This window comes from Dendrobates tinctorius, unplaced genomic scaffold, assembly GCF_039654945.1.
Source record: "Dendrobates tinctorius isolate UK_male_01 unplaced genomic scaffold, ASM3965494v1 ptg000178l, whole genome shotgun sequence".
Classification (NCBI taxonomy): Eukaryota; Metazoa; Chordata; class Amphibia; order Anura; family Dendrobatidae; genus Dendrobates; species Dendrobates tinctorius.
Window position 1 is genome coordinate 1,133,421 of NW_027361845.1, and position 19,421 is coordinate 1,152,841.

The 19,421-nt window shown below is 32.5% G+C and overlaps 9 non-coding genes across 9 annotated transcripts; all 9 read left to right on the plus strand.

Moving 5' to 3' along the window:
• The first annotated feature begins 1,205 nt into the window (after positions 1 to 1,205).
• On the plus strand, positions 1,206 to 1,277 carry TRNAW-CCA (transfer RNA tryptophan (anticodon CCA)). Its single transcript has one exon. It is a non-coding gene; the product is annotated as a tRNA-Trp (tRNA).
• A 1,416-nt stretch (positions 1,278 to 2,693) lies between these two features.
• Positions 2,694 to 2,765, plus strand: TRNAW-CCA (transfer RNA tryptophan (anticodon CCA)). The gene has a single exon. It is a non-coding gene; the product is annotated as a tRNA-Trp (tRNA).
• Positions 2,766 to 4,181: 1,416 nt separating this feature from the next.
• Positions 4,182 to 4,253, plus strand: TRNAW-CCA (transfer RNA tryptophan (anticodon CCA)). The gene has a single exon. It is a non-coding gene; the product is annotated as a tRNA-Trp (tRNA).
• Positions 4,254 to 5,669: 1,416 nt separating this feature from the next.
• On the plus strand, positions 5,670 to 5,741 carry TRNAW-CCA (transfer RNA tryptophan (anticodon CCA)). Its single transcript has one exon. It is a non-coding gene; the product is annotated as a tRNA-Trp (tRNA).
• Positions 5,742 to 11,600: 5,859 nt separating this feature from the next.
• On the plus strand, positions 11,601 to 11,672 carry TRNAW-CCA (transfer RNA tryptophan (anticodon CCA)). The gene has a single exon. It is a non-coding gene; the product is annotated as a tRNA-Trp (tRNA).
• A 1,409-nt stretch (positions 11,673 to 13,081) lies between these two features.
• TRNAW-CCA (transfer RNA tryptophan (anticodon CCA)) lies at positions 13,082 to 13,153 on the plus strand. The gene has a single exon. It is a non-coding gene; the product is annotated as a tRNA-Trp (tRNA).
• A 1,416-nt stretch (positions 13,154 to 14,569) lies between these two features.
• Positions 14,570 to 14,641, plus strand: TRNAW-CCA (transfer RNA tryptophan (anticodon CCA)). Its single transcript has one exon. It is a non-coding gene; the product is annotated as a tRNA-Trp (tRNA).
• A 1,416-nt stretch (positions 14,642 to 16,057) lies between these two features.
• TRNAW-CCA (transfer RNA tryptophan (anticodon CCA)) lies at positions 16,058 to 16,129 on the plus strand. Its single transcript has one exon. It is a non-coding gene; the product is annotated as a tRNA-Trp (tRNA).
• Positions 16,130 to 17,545: 1,416 nt separating this feature from the next.
• Positions 17,546 to 17,617, plus strand: TRNAW-CCA (transfer RNA tryptophan (anticodon CCA)). The gene has a single exon. It is a non-coding gene; the product is annotated as a tRNA-Trp (tRNA).
• The last annotated feature ends 1,804 nt before the right edge of the window (positions 17,618 to 19,421 follow it).

The following is a 19,421-nucleotide window of genomic DNA, read 5'->3' on the forward strand; positions in this document are numbered from 1 at the left end:
TAAATGTAATTAATGCCATAAGCACCTATTAATTTATTTTTACCATTGCCATCTTTGAATTTGTAAGAAAAGAGGGTTTATTACCAGATTCTTAATTTTTGACTGGAAATCACTGAATCTGATTGTGAAGATCTTAATTCAACTGTAGTGCTTCTGAATCCATATCAGAAAGTTGTGTATTCAAATCACGTCATGGTCAAGCAGCTCTTTCATATTTTTATAGCTTGATCGATGTTTGGGTTAAGATTGAAAACAGAAACTGGGTAATCCAACTGAAAATAGATTAACACAACGTTATTGACACAGGTCAGAACAGTTTTTAAAAAAGTGTTTTTTTAATTCTATAGATTAAAATCTTATCAACAATACTTTGATGAGAAATATTATTGGGAATTGAGTTAAAAACATTAATAAATGTAATAAATGCCAGGAACACCTATCGCTTTGTTCATACCATTGTCATCTTTGAATTTGTAAGAAAATCAGGCTTATTACTAGAATCTAAACTTTAAACTGGAAATCCCTGAATCGGAACGTGAAGATCCTAATTCATCCTTGTTATTACTTTTCTAAACTGTGATTTAAAGTAGCAAATTTCAAGATGGTGTCTGTATATTTCCTCATGCACTTTACAAGTGAATTATGGGAGCAAGCAAGTTTTACAGCTGTCCTCATACACTGACGGTAGTGCGCCTTACTCCTGGTCATAATGATGCATGTTTAAATTATGTCACGTTCAAGTATCTCTTTCATCTTTTTAAAAGTTGATCGATGTTTGGGTTAAGATTGAAAACAGAAACTGCGTATTCTAACTGACAATAGATTATCATGATCTTGTTGCCACCTGTCAGGAAAGTGTTTGAAAAATTGCTTTTTTAATTCTACTGAATAAAATCTTTTCAACAATCCTTTGATGAGATATATCATTGGGAACTGAGTTCAAAACAGGAAATTTGTGGCAAGTCAGAAACACCTATTAATTTGTTCATACCATTGTCATCTTTGAATTTGTAAGAAAAAAGGGTTTATTACTATATTCTAAATTTTTAATTGGAAATCCCTGAATCTGAAAGTGAAGACCTTAATTCATCCTTGTTTATATCTTTTCCAAACTGTGATTATAAGTAGCAAATTTCAAGATGGTGTCCATATATTTTATCATGCACTTTTCATGTGAAGTATGGGAGCAACAACACTTTTCAACTGACCTCGTGGCGCAACGGTAGCGCATCTGACTCCAGATTAGAAGGTTGTGTGTTCAAATCACGTTGGGGTCAATCAGCTCTTTATGTCTTTTCATATCTTGATTGATGTTTGGGTTATTATTGAAAACAGTAACTGCGTAGTCCAACTGACAAAAGTTAAACTCGACTTTGTTGCTACCAGGCTGCAGTGTTTAAGAAACTGCATTTTTTAGTTCTACAGATTATAATCGTTTCAAGAGGACTTTGATAAGAATTGTTATTGGGAATTGAGTTCCAAACATTAATAAATGTAATTAATGCCATAAGCACCTATTAATTTATTTTTACCATTGCCATCTTTGAATTTGTAAGAAAAGAGGGTTTATTACCAGATTCTTAATTTTTGACTGGAAATCACTGAATCTGATTGTGAAGATCTTAATTCAACTGTAGTGCTTCTGAATCCATATCAGAAAGTTGTGTATTCAAATCACGTCATGGTCAAGCAGCTCTTTCATATTTTTTAGCTTGATCGATGTTTGGGTTAAGATTGAAAACAGAAACTGGGTAATCCAACTGAAAATAGATTAACACAACGTTGTTGACACAGGTCAGAACAGTTTTTAAAAAAGTGTTTTTTTAATTCTATAGATTAAAATCTTATCAACAATACTTTGATGAGAAATATTATTGGGAATTGAGTTAAAAACATTAATAAATGTAATAAATGCCAGGAACACCTATCGCTTTGTTCATACCATTGTCATCTTTGAATTTGTAAGGAAATCAGGCTTATTACTAGAATCTAAACTTTAAACTGGAAATCCCTGAATCGGAACGTGAAGATCCTAATTCATCCTTGTTATTACTTTTCTAAACTGTGATTTAAAGTAGCAAATTTCAAGATGGTGTCTGTATATTTCCTCATGCACTTTACAAGTGAATTATGGGAGCAAGCAAGTTTTACAGCTGTCCTCATATACTGACGGTAGTGCGCCTTACTCCTGGTCAGAATGATGCATGTTTAAATTATGTCATGTTCAAGTATCTCTTTCATCTTTTTAAAAGTTGATCGATGTTTGGGTTAAGATTGAAAACAGAAACTGCGTATTCTAACTGACAATAGATTATCATGATCTTGTTGCCACATGTCAGGAAAGTGTTTGAAAAATTGCTTTTTTAATTCTACAGAATAAAATCTTTTCAACAATCCTTTGATGAGATATATCATTGGGAACTGAGTTCAAAACAGGAAATTTGTGGCAAGTCAGAAACACCTATTAATTTGTTCATACCATTGTCATCTTTGAATTTGTAAGAAAAAAGGGTTTATTACTATATTCTAAATTTTTAATTGGAAATCCCTGAATCTGAAAGTGAAGACCTTAATTCATCCTTGTTTATATCTTTTCCAAACTGTGATTATAAGTAGCAAATTTCAAGATGGTGTCCATATATTTTATCATGCACTTTTCATGTGAAGTATGGGAGCAACCACACTTTTCAACTGACCTCGTGGCGCAACGGTAGCGCGTCTGACTCCAGATCAGAATGTTGCGTGTTCAAATCACGTCAGGGTCAATCAGCTCGTTATGTCTTTTCATATCTTGATTGATGTTTGGGCTATTATTGAAAACAGTAACTGCGTAGTCCAACTGACAAAAGTTAACTCGACTTTGTTGCTACCAGGCTGCAGTGTTTAAGAAATTGCATTTTTTAGTTCTACAGATTATAATCGTTTCAAGAGGACTTTGATAAGAATTGTTATTGGGTATTGAGTTCCAAACGTTAATAAATGTAATTAATGCCATAAGCACCTATTAATTTATTTTTACCATTGCCATCTTTGAATTTGTAAGAAAAGAGGGTTTATTACCAGATTCTTAATTTTTGACTGGAAATCACTGAATCTGATTGTGAAGATCTTAATTCAACTGTAGTGCTTCTGAATCCATATCAGAAAGTTGTGTATTCAAATCACGTCATGGTCAAGCAGCTCTTTCATATTTTTATAGCTTGATCGATGTTTGGGTTAAGATTGAAAACAGAAACTGGGTAATCCAACTGAAAATAGATTAACACAACGTTATTGACACAGGTCAGAACAGTTTTTAAAAAAGTGTTTTTTTAATTCTATAGATTAAAATCTTATCAACAATACTTTGATGAGAAATATTATTGGGAATTGAGTTAAAAACATTAATAAATGTAATAAATGCCAGGAACACCTATCGCTTTGTTCATACCATTGTCATATTTGAATTTGTAAGAAAATCAGGCTTATTACTAGAATCTAAACTTTAAACTGGAAATCCCTGAATCGGAACGTGAAGATCCTAATTCATCCTTGTTATTACTTTTCTAAACTGTGATTTAAAGTAGCAAATTTCAAGATGGTGTCTGTATATTTCCTCATGCACTTTACAAGTGAATTATGGGAGCAAGCAAGTTTTACAGCTTTCCTCATACACTGACGGTAGTGCGCCTTACTCCTGGTCAGAATGATGCATGTTTAAATTATGTCATGTTCAAGTATCTCTTTCATCTTTTTAAAAGTTGATCGATGTTTGGGTTAAGATTGAAAACAGAAACTGCATATTCTAACTGACAATAGATTATCATGATCTTGTTGCCACCTGTCAGGAAAGTGTTTGAAAAATTGCTTTTTTAATTCTACTGAATAAAATCTTTTCAACAATCCTTTGATGAGATATATCATTGGGAACTGAGTTCAAAACAGGAAATTTGTGGCAAGTCAGAAACACCTATTAATTTGTTCATACCATTGTCATCTTTGAATTTGTAAGAAAAAAGGGTTTATTACTATATTCTAAATTTTTAATTGGAAATCCCTGAATCTGAAAGTGAAGACCTTAATTCATCCTTGTTTATATCTTTTCCAAACTGTGATTATAAGTAGCAAATTTCAAGATGGTGTCCATATATTTTATCATGCACTTTTCATGTGAAGTATGGGAGCAACAACACTTTTCAACTGACCTCGTGGCGCAATGGAAGCGTGTCTGACTCCAGATCAGAATGTTGCGTGTTCAAATCACGTCGGGGTCAATCAGCTCTTTATGTCTTTTCATATCTTGATTGATGTTTGGGTTATTATTGAAAACAGTAACTGTGTAGTCCAACTGACAAAAGTTAACTCGACTTTGTTGCTACCAAGCTGCAGTGTTTAAGAAACTGCATTTTTTAGTTCTACAGATTATAATCGTTTCAAGAGGACTTTGATAAGAACTGTTATTGTGAATTGAGTTCCAAACATTAATAAATGTAATTAATGCCATAAGCACCTATTAATTTATTTTTACCATTGCCATCTTTGAATTTGTAAGAAAAGAGGGTTTATTACCAGATTCTTAATTTTTGACTGGAAATCACTGAATCTGATTGTGAAGATCTTAATTCAACTGTAGTGCTTCTGAATCCATATCAGAAAGTTGTGTATTCAAATCACGTCATGGTCAAGCAGCTCTTTCATATTTTTATAGCTTGATCAATGTTTGGGTTAAGATTGAAAACAGAAACTGGGTAATCCAACTGAAAATAGATTAACACAACGTTGTTGACACAGGTCAGAACAGTTTTTAAAAAAGTGTTTTTTCAATTCTATAGATTAAAATCTTATCAACAATACTTTGATGAGAAATATTATTGGGAATTGAGTTAAAAACATTAATAAATGTAATAAATTCCAGGAACACCTATTGCTTTGTTCATACCATTGTCATCTTTGAATTTGTAAGAAGATCAGGCTTATTACTAGAATCTAAACTTTAAACTGGAAATCCCTGAATCGAAACGTGAAGATCCTAATTCATCCTTGTTATTACTTTTCTAAACTGTGATTTAAAGTAGCAAATTTCAAGATGGTGTCTGTATATTTCCTCATGCACTTTACAAGTGAATTATGGGAGCAAGCAAGTTTTACAGCTTTCCTCATACACTGACGGTAGTGCGCCTTACTCCTGGTCAGAATGATGCATGTTTAAATTATGTCATGTTCAAGTATCTCTTTCATCTTTTTAAAAGTTGATCAATGTTTGGGTTAAGATTGAAAACAGAAACTGCATATTCTAACTGACAATAGATTATCATGATCTTGTTGCCACCTGTCAGAAAAGTGTTTGAAAAATTGCTTTTTTAATTCTACTGAATAAAATCTTTTCAACAATCCTTTGATGAGATATATCATTGGGAACTGAGTTCAAAACAGAAAATTTGTGGCAAGTCAGAAACACCTATTAAGTTGTTCATACCATTGTCATCTTTGAATTTGTAAGAAAAAAGGGTTTGTTACTATATTCTAAATTTTTAATTGGAAATCCCTGAATCTGAAAGTGAAGATCTTAATTCATCCTTGTTTATATCTTTTCCAAACTGTGATTATAAGTAGCAAATTTCAAGATGGTGTCCATATATTTTATCATGCACTTTTCATGTGAAGTATGGGAGCAAGAGCACTTTTCTACTGACCTCGTGGCGCAACGGTAGCGCGTTTGACTCCAGATCAGAAAGTTGCGTCTTCAAATCACGTCGGGGTCAATCAGCTCTTTATGTCTTTTCATATCTTGATTGATATTTGGGTTATTATTGAAAACAGTAACTGCGTAGTCCAACTGACAAAAGTTAACTCGACTTTGTTGCTACCAGGCTGCAGTGTTTAAGAAACTGCATTTTTTAGTTCTACAGATTATAATCGTTTCGAGAGGACTTTGATAAGAATTGTTATTGGGAATTGAGTTCCAAACATTAATAAATGTAATTAATGCCATAGGCACTTATTAATTTATTTTTACCATTGCCATCTTTGAATTTGTAAGAAAAGAGGGTTTATTACCAGATTCTTAATTTTTGACTGGAAATCACTGAATCTGATTGTGAAGATCTTAATTCAACTGTAGTGCTTCTGAATCCATATCAGAAAGTTGTGTATTCAAATCACGTCATGGTCAAGCAGCTCTTTCATATTTTTATAGCTTGATCGATGTTTGGGTTAAGATTGAAAGCAGAAACTGGGTAATCCAACTGAAAATAGATTAACACAACGTTGTTGACACAGGTCAGAACAGTTTTTAAAAAAGTGTTTTTTTAATTCTATAGATTAAAATCTTATCAACAATACTTTGATGAGAAATATTATTGGGAATTGAGTTAAAAACATTAATAAATGTAATAAATGCCAGGAACACCTATCGCTTTGTTCATACCATTGTCATGTTTGAATTTGTAAGAAAATCAGGCTTATTACTAGAATCTAAACTTTAAACTGGAAATCCCTGAATCGGAACGTGAAGATCCTAATTCATCCTTGTTATTACTTTTCTAAACTGTGATTTAAAGTAGCAAATTTCAAGATGGTGTCTGTATATTTCCTCATGCACTTTACAAGTGAATTATGGGACCAAGCAAGTTTTACAGCTGTCCTCATACACTGACGGTAGTGCGCCTTACTCCTGGTCAGAATGATGCATGTTTAAATTATGTCATGTTCAAGTATCTCTTTCATCTTTTTAAAAGTTGACTCGATGTTTGGGTTAAGATTGAAAACAGAAACTGCGTATTCTAACTGACAATAGATTATCATGATCTTGTTGCCACATGTCAGGAAAGTGTTTGAAAAATTGCTTTTTTAATTCTGCTGAATAAAATCTTTTCAACAATCCTTTGATGAGATATATCATTGGGAACTGAGTTCAAAACAGGAAATTTGTGGCAAGTCAGAAACACCTATTAATTTGTTCATACCATTGTCATCTTTGAATTTGTAAGAAAAAAGGGTTTATTACTATATTCTAAATTTTTTATTGGAAATCCCTGAATCTGAAAGTGAAGACCTTAATTCATCCTTGTTTATATCTTTTCCAAACTGTGATTATAAGTAGCAAATTTCAAGATGGTGTCCATATATTTTATCATGCACTTTTCATGTGAAGTATGGGAGCAACAACACTTTTCAAATGACCTCGTGGCGAAACGGTAGCAAATCAGAAGGTTGCGTGTTCAAATCACGTCGGGGTCAATCAGCTCTTTATGTCTTTTCATATCTTGATTGATGTTTGGGTTATTATTGAAAACAGTAACTGCATAGTCCAACTTGACAAAAGTTAACTCGACTTTGTTGCTACCAGGCTGCAGTGTTTAAGAAACTGCATTTTTTAGTTCTACAGATTATAATCGTTTCAAGAGGACTTTGATAAGAATTGTTATTGGGAATTGAGTTCCAAACATTAATAAATGTAATTAATGCCATAAGCACCTATTAATTTATTTTTACCATTGCCATCTTTGAATTTGTAAGAAAAGAGGGTTTATTACCAGATTCTTAATTTTTGACTGGAAATCACTGAATCTGATTGTGAAGATCTTAATTCAACTGTAGTGCTTCTGAATCCATATCAGAAAGTTGTGTATTCAAATCACGTCATGGTCAAGCAGCTCTTTCATATTTTTATAGCTTGATCGATGTTTGGGTTAAGATTGAAAACAGAAACTGGGTAATCCAACTGAAAATAGATTAACACAACGTTGTTGACACAGGTCAGAACCGTTTTTAAAAAAGTGTTTTTTAATTCTATAGATTAAAATCTTATCAACAATACTTTGATGAGAAATATTATTGGGAATTGAGTTAAAAACCATTAATAAATGTAATAAATGCCAGGAACACCTATCGCTTTGTTCATACCATTGTCATCTTTGAATTTGTAAGAAAATCAGGCTTATTACTAGAATCTAAACTTTAAACTGGAAATCCCTGAATCGGAACGTGAAGATCCTAATTCATCCTTGTTATTACTTTTCTAAACTGTGATTTAAAGTAGCAAATTTCAAGATGGTGTCTGTATATTTCCTCATGCACTTTACAAGTGAATTATGGGAGCAAGCAAGTTTTACAGCTGTCCTCATACACTGACGGTAGTGCGCCTTACTCCTGGTCAGAATGATGCATGTTTAAATTATGTCATGTTCAAGTATCTCTTTCATCTTTTTAAAAGTTGATCGATGTTTGGGTTAAGATTGAAAACAGAAACTGCGTATTCTAACTGACAATAGATTATCATGATCTTGTTGCCACCTGTCAGGAAAGTGTTTGAAAAATTGCTTTTTTAATTCTACTGAATAAAATCTTTTCAACAATCCTTTGATGAGATATATCATTGGGAACTGAGTTCAAAACAGGAAATTTGTGGCAAGTCAGAAACACCTATTAATTTGTTCATACCATTGTCATCTTTGAATTTGTAAGAAAAAAGGGTTTATTACTATATTCTAAATTTTTAATTGGAAATCCCTGAATCTGAAAGTGAAGACCTTAATTCATCCTTGTTTATATCTTTTCCAAACTGTAATTATAAGTAGCAAATTTCAAGATGGTGTCCATATATTTTATCATGCACTTTTCATGTGAAGTATGGGAGCAACAACACTTTTCAAATGACCTCGTGGCGAAACGATAGCAAATCAGAAGGTTGCATATTCAAATCACGTCGGGGTCAATCAGCTCTTTATGTCTTTTCATATCTTGATTGATGTTTGGGTTATTATTGAAAACAGTAACTGCATAGTCCAACTTGACAAAAGTTAACTCGACTTTGTTGCTACCAGGCTGCAGTGTTTAAGAAACTGCATTTTTTAGTTCTACAGATTATAATCGTTTCAAGAGGACTTTGATAAGAATTGTTATTGGGAATTGAGTTCCAAACATTAATAAATGTAATTAATGCCATAAGCACCTATTAATTTATTTTTACCATTGCCATCTTTGAATTTGTAAGAAAAGAGGGTTTATTACCAGATTCTTAATTTTTGACTGGAAATCACTGAATCTGATTGTGAAGATCTTAATTCAACTGTAGTGCTTCTGAATCCATATCAGAAAGTTGTGTATTCAAATCACGTCATGGTCAAGCAGCTCTTTCATATTTTTATAGCTTGATCGATGTTTGGGTTAAGATTGAAAACAGAAACTGGGTAATCCAACTGAAAATAGATTAACACAACGTTGTTGACACAGGTCAGAACCGTTTTTAAAAAAGTGTTTTTTAATTCTATAGATTAAAATCTTATCAACAATACTTTGATGAGAAATATTATTGGGAATTGAGTTAAAAACCATTAATAGATGTAATAAATGCCAGGAACACCTATCGCTTTGTTCATACCATTGTCATCTTTGAATTTGTAAGAAAATCAGGCTTATTACTAGAATCTAAACTTTAAACTGGAAATCCCTGAATCGGAACGTGAAGATCCTAATTCATCCTTGTTATTACTTTTCTAAACTGTGATTTAAAGTAGCAAATTTCAAGATGGTGTCTGTATATTTCCTCATGCACTTTACAAGTGAATTATGGGAGCAAGCAAGTTTTACAGCTGTCCTCATACACTGACGGTAGTGCGCCTTACTCCTGGTCAGAATGATGCATGTTTAAATTATGTCACGTTCAAGTATCTCTTTCATCTTTTTAAAAGTTGATCGATGTTTGGGTTAAGATTGAAAACAGAAACTGCGTATTCTAACTGACAATAGATTACCATGATCTTGTTGCCACCTGTCAGGAAAGTGTTTGAAAAATTGCTTTTTTAATTCTACTGAATAAAATCTTTTCAACAATCCTTTGATGAGATATATAATTGGGAACTGAGTTCAAAACAGAAAATTTGTGGCAAGTCAGAAACACCTATTAATTTGTTCATACCATTGTCATCTTTGAATTTGTAAGAAAAAAGGGTTTATTACTATATTCTAAATTTTTAATTGGAAATCCCTGAATCTGAAAGTGAAGATCTTAATTCATCCTTGTTTATATCTTTTCCAAACTGTGATTATAAGTAGCAAATTTCAAGATGGTGTCCATATATTTTATCATGCACTTTTCATGTGAAGTATGGGAGCAACAACACTTTTCAAATGACCTCGTGGCGCAACGGTAGTGCGTCTGACTTCACATCAGAAGGTTGTGTCTTCAAATCACGTCGGGGTCAATCAGCTCTTTATGTCTTTTCATATCTTGATTGATGTTTGGGTTATTATTGAAAACAGTAACTGCGTAGTCCAACTGACAAAAGTTAACTCGACTTTGTTGCTACCAGGCTGCAGTGTTTAAGAAACTGCATTTTTTAGTTCTACAGATTATAATTGTTTCAAGAGGACTTTGATAAGAATTGTTATTGGGAATTGAGTTCCAAACATTAATAAATGTAATTAATGCCATAAGCACCTATTAATTTATTTTTACCATTGCCATCTTTGAATTTGTAAGAAAAGAGGGTTTATTACCAGATTCTTAATTTTTGACTGGAAATCACTGAATCTGATTGTGAAGATCTTAATTCAACTGTAGTGCTTCTGAATCCATATCAGAAAGTTGTGTATTCAAATCACGTCATGGTCAAGCAGCTCTTTCATATTTTTATAGCTTGATCGATGTTTGGGTTAAGATTGAAAACAGAAACTGGGTAATCCAACTGAAAATAGATTAATACAATGTTGTTGACACAGGTCAGAACAGTTTTTAAAAAAGTGTTTTTTTAATTCTATAGATTAAAATCTTATCAACAATACTTTGATGAGAAATATTATTGGGAATTGAGTTAAAAACATTAATAAATGTAATAAATGCCAGGAACACCTATCGCTTTGTTCATACCATTGTCATCTTTGAATTTGTAAGAAAATCAGGCTTATTACTAGAATCTAAACTTTAAACTGGAAATCCCTGAATCGGAACGTGAAGATCCTAATTCATCCTTGTTATTACTTTTCTAAACTGTGATTTAAAGTAGCAAATTTCAAGATGGTGTCTGTATATTTCCTCATGCACTTTACAAGTGAATTATGGGAGCAAGCAAGTTTTACAGCTGTCCTCATACACTGACGGTAGTGCGCCTTACTCCTGGTCATAATGATGCATGTTTAAATTATGTCACGTTCAAGTATCTCTTTCATCTTTTTAAAAGTTGATCGATGTTTGGGTTAAGATTGAAAACAGAAACTGCGTATTCTAACTGACAATAGATTATCATGATCTTGTTGCCACCTGTCAGGAAAGTGTTTGAAAAATTGCTTTTTTAATTCTACTGAATAAAATCTTTTCAACAATCCTTTGATGAGATATATCATTGGGAACTGAGTTCAAAACAGGAAATTTGTGGCAAGTCAGAAACACCTATTAATTTGTTCATACCATTGTCATCTTTGAATTTGTAAGAAAAAAGGGTTTATTACTAAATTCTAAATTTTTAATTGGAAATCCCTGAATCTGAAAGTGAAGACCTTAATTCATCCTTGTTTATATCTTTTCCAAACTGTGATTATAAGTAGCAAATTTCAAGATGGTGTCCATATATTTTATCATGCACTTTTCATGTGAAGTATGGGAGCAACAACACTTTTCAAATGACCTCGTGGCGCAACGGTAGCGCGTCTGACTCCAGATCAGAAGGTTGTGTGTTCAAATCACGTCGGGGTCAATCAACTCTTTATGTCTTTTTATATCTTGATTGATGTTTGGGTTATTATTGAAAACAGTAACTGCGTAGTCCAACTTGACAAAAGTTAAACTCGACTTTGTTGCTACCAGGCTGCAGTGTTTAAGAAACTGCATTTTTTAGTTCTACAGATTATAATCGTTTCAAGAGGACTTTGATAAGAATTGTTATTGGGAATTGAGTTCCAAACATTAATAAATGTAATTAATTACCTATTAATTTATTTTTACCATTGCCATCTTTGAATTTGTAAGAAAAGAGGGTTTATTACCAGATTCTTAATTTTTGACTGGAAATCACTGAATCTGATTGTGAAGATCTTAATTCAACTGTAGTGCTTCTGAATCCATATCAGAAAGTTGTGTATTCAAATCACGTCATGGTCAAGCAGCTCTTTCATATTTTTATAGCTTGATCGATGTTTGGGTTAAGATTGAAAACAGAAACTGGGTAATCCAACTGAAAATAGATTAACACAACGTTGTTGACACAGGTCAGAACAGTTTTTAAAAAAGTGTTTTTTAATTCTATAGATTAAAATCTTATCAACAATACTTTGATGAGAAATATTATTGGGAATTGAGTTAAAAACATTAATAAATGTAATGAATGCCAGGAACACCTATCGCTTTGTTCATACCATTGTCATCTTTGAATTTGTAAGAAAATCAGGCTTATTACTAGAATCTAAACTTTAAACTGGAAATCCCTGAATCGGAACGTGAAGATCCTAATTCATCCTTGTTATTACTTTTCTAAACTGTGATTTAAAGTAGCAAATTTCAAGATGGTGTCTGTATATTTCCTCATGCACTTTACAAGTGAATTATGGGAGCAAGCAAGTTTTACAGCTGTCCTCATACACTGACGGTAGTGCGCCTTACTCCTGGTCATAATGATGCATGTTTAAATTATGTCACGTTCAAGTATCTCTTTCATCTTTTTAAAAGTTGATCGATGTTTGGGTTAAGATTGAAAACAGAAACTGAGTATTCTAACTGACAATAGATTATCATGATCTTGTTGCCACCTGTCAGGAAAGTGTTTGAAAAATTGCTTTTTTAATTCTACTGGATAAAATCTTTTCAACAATCCTTTGATGAGATATATCATTGGGAAGTGAGTTCAAAACAGGAAATTTGTGGCAAGTCAGAAACACCTATTAATTTGTTCATACCATTGTCATCTTTGAATTTGTAAGAAAAAAGGGTTTATTACTATATTCTAAATTTTTAATTGGAAATCCCTGAATCTGAAAGTGAAGACCTTAATTCATCCTTGTTTATATCTTTTCCAAACTGTGATTATAAGTAGCAAATTTCAAGATGGTGTCCATATATTTTATCATGCACTTTTCATGTGAAGTATGGGAGCAACAACACTTTTCAACTGACCTCGTGGCGCAACGGTAGCGCGTCTGACTCCAGATTAGAAGGTTGTGTGTTCAAATCACGTCGGGGTCAATCAGCTCTTTATGTCTTTTCATATCTTGATTGATGTTTGGGTTATTATTGAAAACAGTAACTGCGTAGTCCAACTGACAAAAGTTAAACTCGACTTTGTTGCTACCAGGCTGCAGTGTTTAAGAAACTGCATTTTTTAGTTCTACAGATTATAATCGTTTCAAGAGGACTTTGATAAGAATTGTTATTGGGAATTGAGTTCCAAACATTAATAAATGTAATTAATGCCATAAGCACCTATTAATTTATTTTTACCATTGCCATCTTTGAATTTGTAAGAAAAGAGGGTTTATTACCAGATTCTTAATTTTTGACTGGAAATCACTGAATCTGATTGTGAAGATCTTAATTCAACTGTAGTGCTTCTGAATCCATATCAGAAAGTTGTGTATTCAAATCACGTCATGGTCAAGCAGCTCTTTCATATTTTTTAGCTTGATCGATGTTTGGGTTAAGATTGAAAACAGAAACTGGGTAATCCAACTGAAAATAGATTAACACAACGTTGTTGACACAGGTCAGAACAGTTTTTAAAAAAGTGTTTTTTTAATTCTATAGATTAAAATCTTATCAACAATACTTTGATGAGAAATATTATTGGGAATTGAGTTAAAAACATTAATAAATGTAATAAATGCCAGGAACACCTATCGCTTTGTTCATACCATTGTCATCTTTGAATTTGTAAGAAAATCAGGCTTATTACTAGAATCTAAACTTTAAACTGGAAATCCCTGAATCGGAACGTGAAGATCCTAATTCATCCTTGTTATTACTTTTCTAAACTGTGATTTAAAGTAGCAAATTTCAAGATGGTGTCTGTATATTTCCTCATGCACTTTACAAGTGAATTATGGGAGCAAGCAAGTTTTACAGCTGTCCTCATACACTGACGGTAGTGCGCCTTACTCCTGGTCAGAATGATGCATGTTTAAATTATGTCATGTTCAAGTATCTCTTTCATCTTTTTAAAAGTTGATCGATGTTTGGGTTAAGATTGAAAACAGAAACTGCGTATTCTAACTGACAATAGATTATCATGATCTTGTTGCCACATGTCAGGAAAGTGTTTGAAAAATTGCTTTTTTAATTCTACAGAATAAAATCTTTTCAACAATCCTTTGATGAGATATATCATTGGGAACTGAGTTCAAAACAGGAAATTTGTGGCAAGTCAGAAACACCTATTAATTTGTTCATACCATTGTCATCTTTGAATTTGTAAGAAAAAAGGGTTTATTACTATATTCTAAATTTTTAATTGGAAATCCCTGAATCTGAAAGTGAAGACCTTAATTCATCCTTGTTTATATCTTTTCCAAACTGTGATTATAAGTAGCAAATTTCAAGATGGTGTCCATATATTTTATCATGCACTTTTCATGTGAAGTATGGGAGCAACCACACTTTTCAACTGACCTCGTGGCGCAACGGTAGCGCGTCTGACTCCATATCAGAATGTTGCGTGTTCAAATCACGTCAGGGTCAATCAGCTCGTTATGTCTTTTCATATCTTGATTGATGTTTGGGTTATTATTGAAAACAGTAACTGCGTAGTCCAACTGACAAAAGTTAACTCGACTTTGTTGCTACCAGGCTGCAGTGTTTAAGAAATTGCATTTTTTAGTTCTACAGATTATAATCGTTTCAAGAGGACTTTGATAAGAATTGTTATTGGGTATTGAGTTCCAAACGTTAATAAATGTAATTAATGCCATAAGCACCTATTAATTTATTTTTACCATTGCCATCTTTGAATTTGTAAGAAAAGAGGGTTTATTACCAGATTCTTAATTTTTGACTGGAAATCACTGAATCTGATTGTGAAGATCTTAATTCAACTGTAGTGCTTCTGAATCCATATCAGAAAGTTGTGTATTCAAATCACGTCATGGTCAAGCAGCTCTTTCATATTTTTATAGCTTGATCGATGTTTGGGTTAAGATTGAAAACAGAAACTGGGTAATCCAACTGAAAATAGATTAACACAACGTTGTTGACACAGGTCAGAACAGTTTTTAAAAAAGTGTTTTTTTAATTCTATAGATTAAAATCTTATCAACAATACTTTGATGAGAAATATTATTGGGAATTGAGTTAAAAACATTAATAAATGTAATAAATGCCAGGAACACCTATCGCTTTGTTCATACCATTGTCATATTTGAATTTGTAAGAAAATCAGGCTTATTACTAGAATCTAAACTTTAAACTGGAAATCCCTGAATCGGAACGTGAAGATCCTAATTCATCCTTGTTATTACTTTTCTAAACTGTGATTTAAAGTAGCAAATTTCAAGATGGTGTCTGTATATTTCCTCATGCACTTTACAAGTGAATTATGGGAGCAAGCAAGTTTTACAGCTTTCCTCATACACTGACGGTAGTGCGCCTTACTCCTGGTCAGAATGATGCATGTTTAAATTATGTCATGTTCAAGTATCTCTTTCATCTTTTTAAAAGTTGATCGATGTTTGGGTTAAGATTGAAAACAGAAACTGCATATTCTAACTGACAATAGATTATCATGATCTTGTTGCCACCTGTCAGGAAAGTGTTTGAAAAATTGCTTTTTTAATTCTACTGAATAAAATCTTTTCAACAATCCTTTGATGAGATATATCATTGGGAACTGAGTTCAAAACAGGAAATTTGTGGCAAGTCAGAAACACCTATTAATTTGTTCATACCATTGTCATCTTTGAATTTGTAAGAAAAAAGGGTTTATTACTATATTCTAAATTTTTAATTGGAAATCCCTGAATCTGAAAGTGAAGACCTTAATTCATCCTTGTTTATATCTTTTCCAAACTGTGATTATAAGTAGCAAATTTCAAGATGGTGTCCATATATTTTATCATGCACTTTTCATGTGAAGTATGGGAGCAACAACACTTTTCAACTGACCTCGTGGCGCAATGGTAGCGTGTCTGACTCCAGATCAGAATGTTGCGTGTTCAAATCACGTCGGGGTCAATCAGCTCTTTATGTCTTTTCATATCTTGATTGATGTTTGGGTTATTATTGAAAACAGTAACTGTGTAGTCCAACTGACAAAAGTTAACTCGACTTTGTTGCTACCAAGCTGCAGTGTTTAAGAAACTGCATTTTTTAGTTCTACAGATTATAATCGTTTCAAGAGGACTTTGATAAGAACTGTTATTGTGAATTGAGTTCCAAACATTAATAAATGTAATTAATGCCATAAGCACCTATTAATTTATTTTTACCATTGCCATCTTTGAATTTGTAAGAAAAGAGGGTTTATTACCAGATTCTTAATTTTTGACTGGAAATCACTGAATCTGATTGTGAAGATCTTAATTCAACTGTAGTGCTTCTGAATCCATATCAGAAAGTTGTGTATTCAAATCACGTCATGGTCAAGCAGCTCTTTCATATTTTTATAGCTTGATCGATGTTTGGGTTAAGATTGAAAACAGAAACTGGGTAATCCAACTGAAAATAGATTAACACAACGTTGTTGACACAGGTCAGAACAGTTTTTAAAAAAGTGTTTTTTCAATTCTATAGATTAAAATCTTATCAACAATACTTTGATGAGAAATATTATTGGGAATTGAGTTAAAAACATTAATAAATGTAATAAATTCCAGGAACACCTATTGCTTTGTTCATACCATTGTCATCTTTGAATTTGTAAGAAGATCAGGCTTATTACTAGAATCTAAACTTTAAACTGGAAATCCCTGAATCGAAACGTGAAGATCCTAATTCATCCTTGTTATTACTTTTCTAAACTGTGATTTAAAGTAGCAAATTTCAAGATGGTGTCTGTATATTTCCTCATGCACTTTACAAGTGAATTATGGGAGCAAGCAAGTTTTACAGCTTTCCTCATACACTGACGGTAGTGCGCCTTACTCCTGGTCAGAATGATGCATGTTTAAATTATGTCATGTTCAAGTATCTCTTTCATCTTTTTAAAAGTTGATCGATGTTTGGGTTAAGATTGAAAACAGAAACTGCATATTCTAACTGACAATAGATTATCATGATCTTGTTGCCACCTGTCAGAAAAGTGTTTGAAAAATTGCTTTTTTAATTCTACTGAATAAAATCTTTTCAACAATCCTTTGATGAGATATATCATTGGGAACTGAGTTCAAAACAGAAAATTTGTGGCAAGTCAGAAACACCTATTAAGTTGTTCATACCATTGTCATCTTTGAATTTGTAAGAAAAAAGGGTTTATTACTATATTCTAAATTTTTAATTGGAAATCCCTGAATCTGAAAGTGAAGATCTTAATTCATCCTTGTTTATATCTTTTCCAAACTGTGATTATAAGTAGCAAATTTCAAGATGGTGTCCATATATTTTATCATGCACTTTTCATGTGAAGTATGGGAGCAAGAGCACTTTTCTACTGACCTCGTGGCGCAACGGTAGCGCGTTTGACTCCAGATCAGAAAGTTGCGTCTTCAAATCACGTCGGGGTCAATCAGCTCTTTATGTCTTTTCATATCTTGATTGATATTTGGGTTATTATTGAAAACAGTAACTGCGTAGTCCAACTGACAAAAGTTAACTCGACTTTGTTGCTACCAGGCTGCAGTGTTTAAGAAACTGCATTTTTTAGTTCTACAGATTATAATCGTTTCGAGAGGACTTTGATAAGAATTGTTATTGGGAATTGAGTTCCAAACATTAATAAATGTAATTAATGCCATAGGCACTTATTAATTTATTTTTACCATTGCCATCTTTGAATTTGTAAGAAAAGAGGGTTTATTACCAGATTCTTAATTTTTGACTGGAAATCACTGAATCTGATTGTGAAGATCTTAATTCAACTGTAGTGCTTCTGAATCCATATCAGAAAGTTGTGTATTCAAATCACGTCATGGTCAAGCAGCTCTTTCATATTTTTATAGCTTGATCGATGTTTGGGTTAAGATTGAAAACAGAAACTGGGTAATCCAACTGAAAATAGATTAACACAACGTTGTTGACACAGGTCAGAACAGTTTTTAAAAAAGTGTTTTTTTAATTCTATAGATTAAAATCTTATCAACAATACTTTGATGAGAAATATTATTGGGAATTGAGTTAAAAACATTAATAAATGTAATAAATGCCAGGAACACCTATCGCTTTGTTCATACCATTGTCATGTTTGAATTTGTAAGAAAATCAGGCTTATTACTAGAATCTAAACTTTAAACTGGAAATCCCTGAATCGGAACGTGAAGATCCTAATTCATCCTTGTTATTACTTTTCTAAACTGTGATTTAAAGTAGCAAATTTCAAGATGGTGTCTGTATATTTCCTCATGCACTTTACAAGTGAATTATGGGAGCAAGCAAGTTTTACAGCTGTCCTCATACACTGACGGTAGTGCGCCTTACTCCTGGTCAGAATGATGCATGTTTAAATTATGTCATGTTCAAGTATCTCTTTCATCTTTTTAAAAGTTGATCGATGTTTGGGTTAAGATTGAAAACAGAAACTGCGTATTCTAACTGACAATAGATTATCATGATCTTGTTGCCACCTGTCAGGAAAGTGTTTGAAAAATTGCTTTTTTAATTCTGCTGAATAAAATCTTTTCAACAATCCTTTGATGAGATATATCATTGGGAACTGAGTTCAAAACAGGAAATTTGTGGCAAGTCAGAAACACCTATTAATTTGTTCATACCATTGTCATCTTTGAATTTGTAAGAAAAAAGGGTTTATTACTATATTCTAAATTTTTTATTGGAAATCCCTGAATCTGAAAGTGAAGACCTTAATTCATCCTTGTTTATATCTTTTCCAAACTGTGATTATAAGTAGCAAATTTCAAGATGGTGTCCATATATTTTATCATGCACTTTTCATGTGAAGTATGGGAGCAACAACACTTTTCAAATGACCTCGTGGCGAAACGGTAGCAAATCAGAAGGTTGCGTGTTCAAATCACGTCGGGGTCAATCAGCTCTTTATGTCTTTTCATATCTTGATTGATGTTTGGGTTATTATTGAAAACAGTAACTGCATAGTCCAACTTGACAAAAGTTAACTCGACTTTGTTGTTACCAGGCTGCAGTGTTTAAGAAACTGCATTTTTTAGTTCTACAGATTATAATCGTTTCAAGAGGACTTTGATAAGAATTGTTATTGGGAATTGAGTTCCAAACATTAATAAATGTAATTAATGCCATAAGCACCTATTAATTTATTTTTACCATTGCCATCTTTGAATTTGTAAGAAAAGAGGGTTTATTACCAGATTCTTAATTTTTGACTGGAAATCACTGA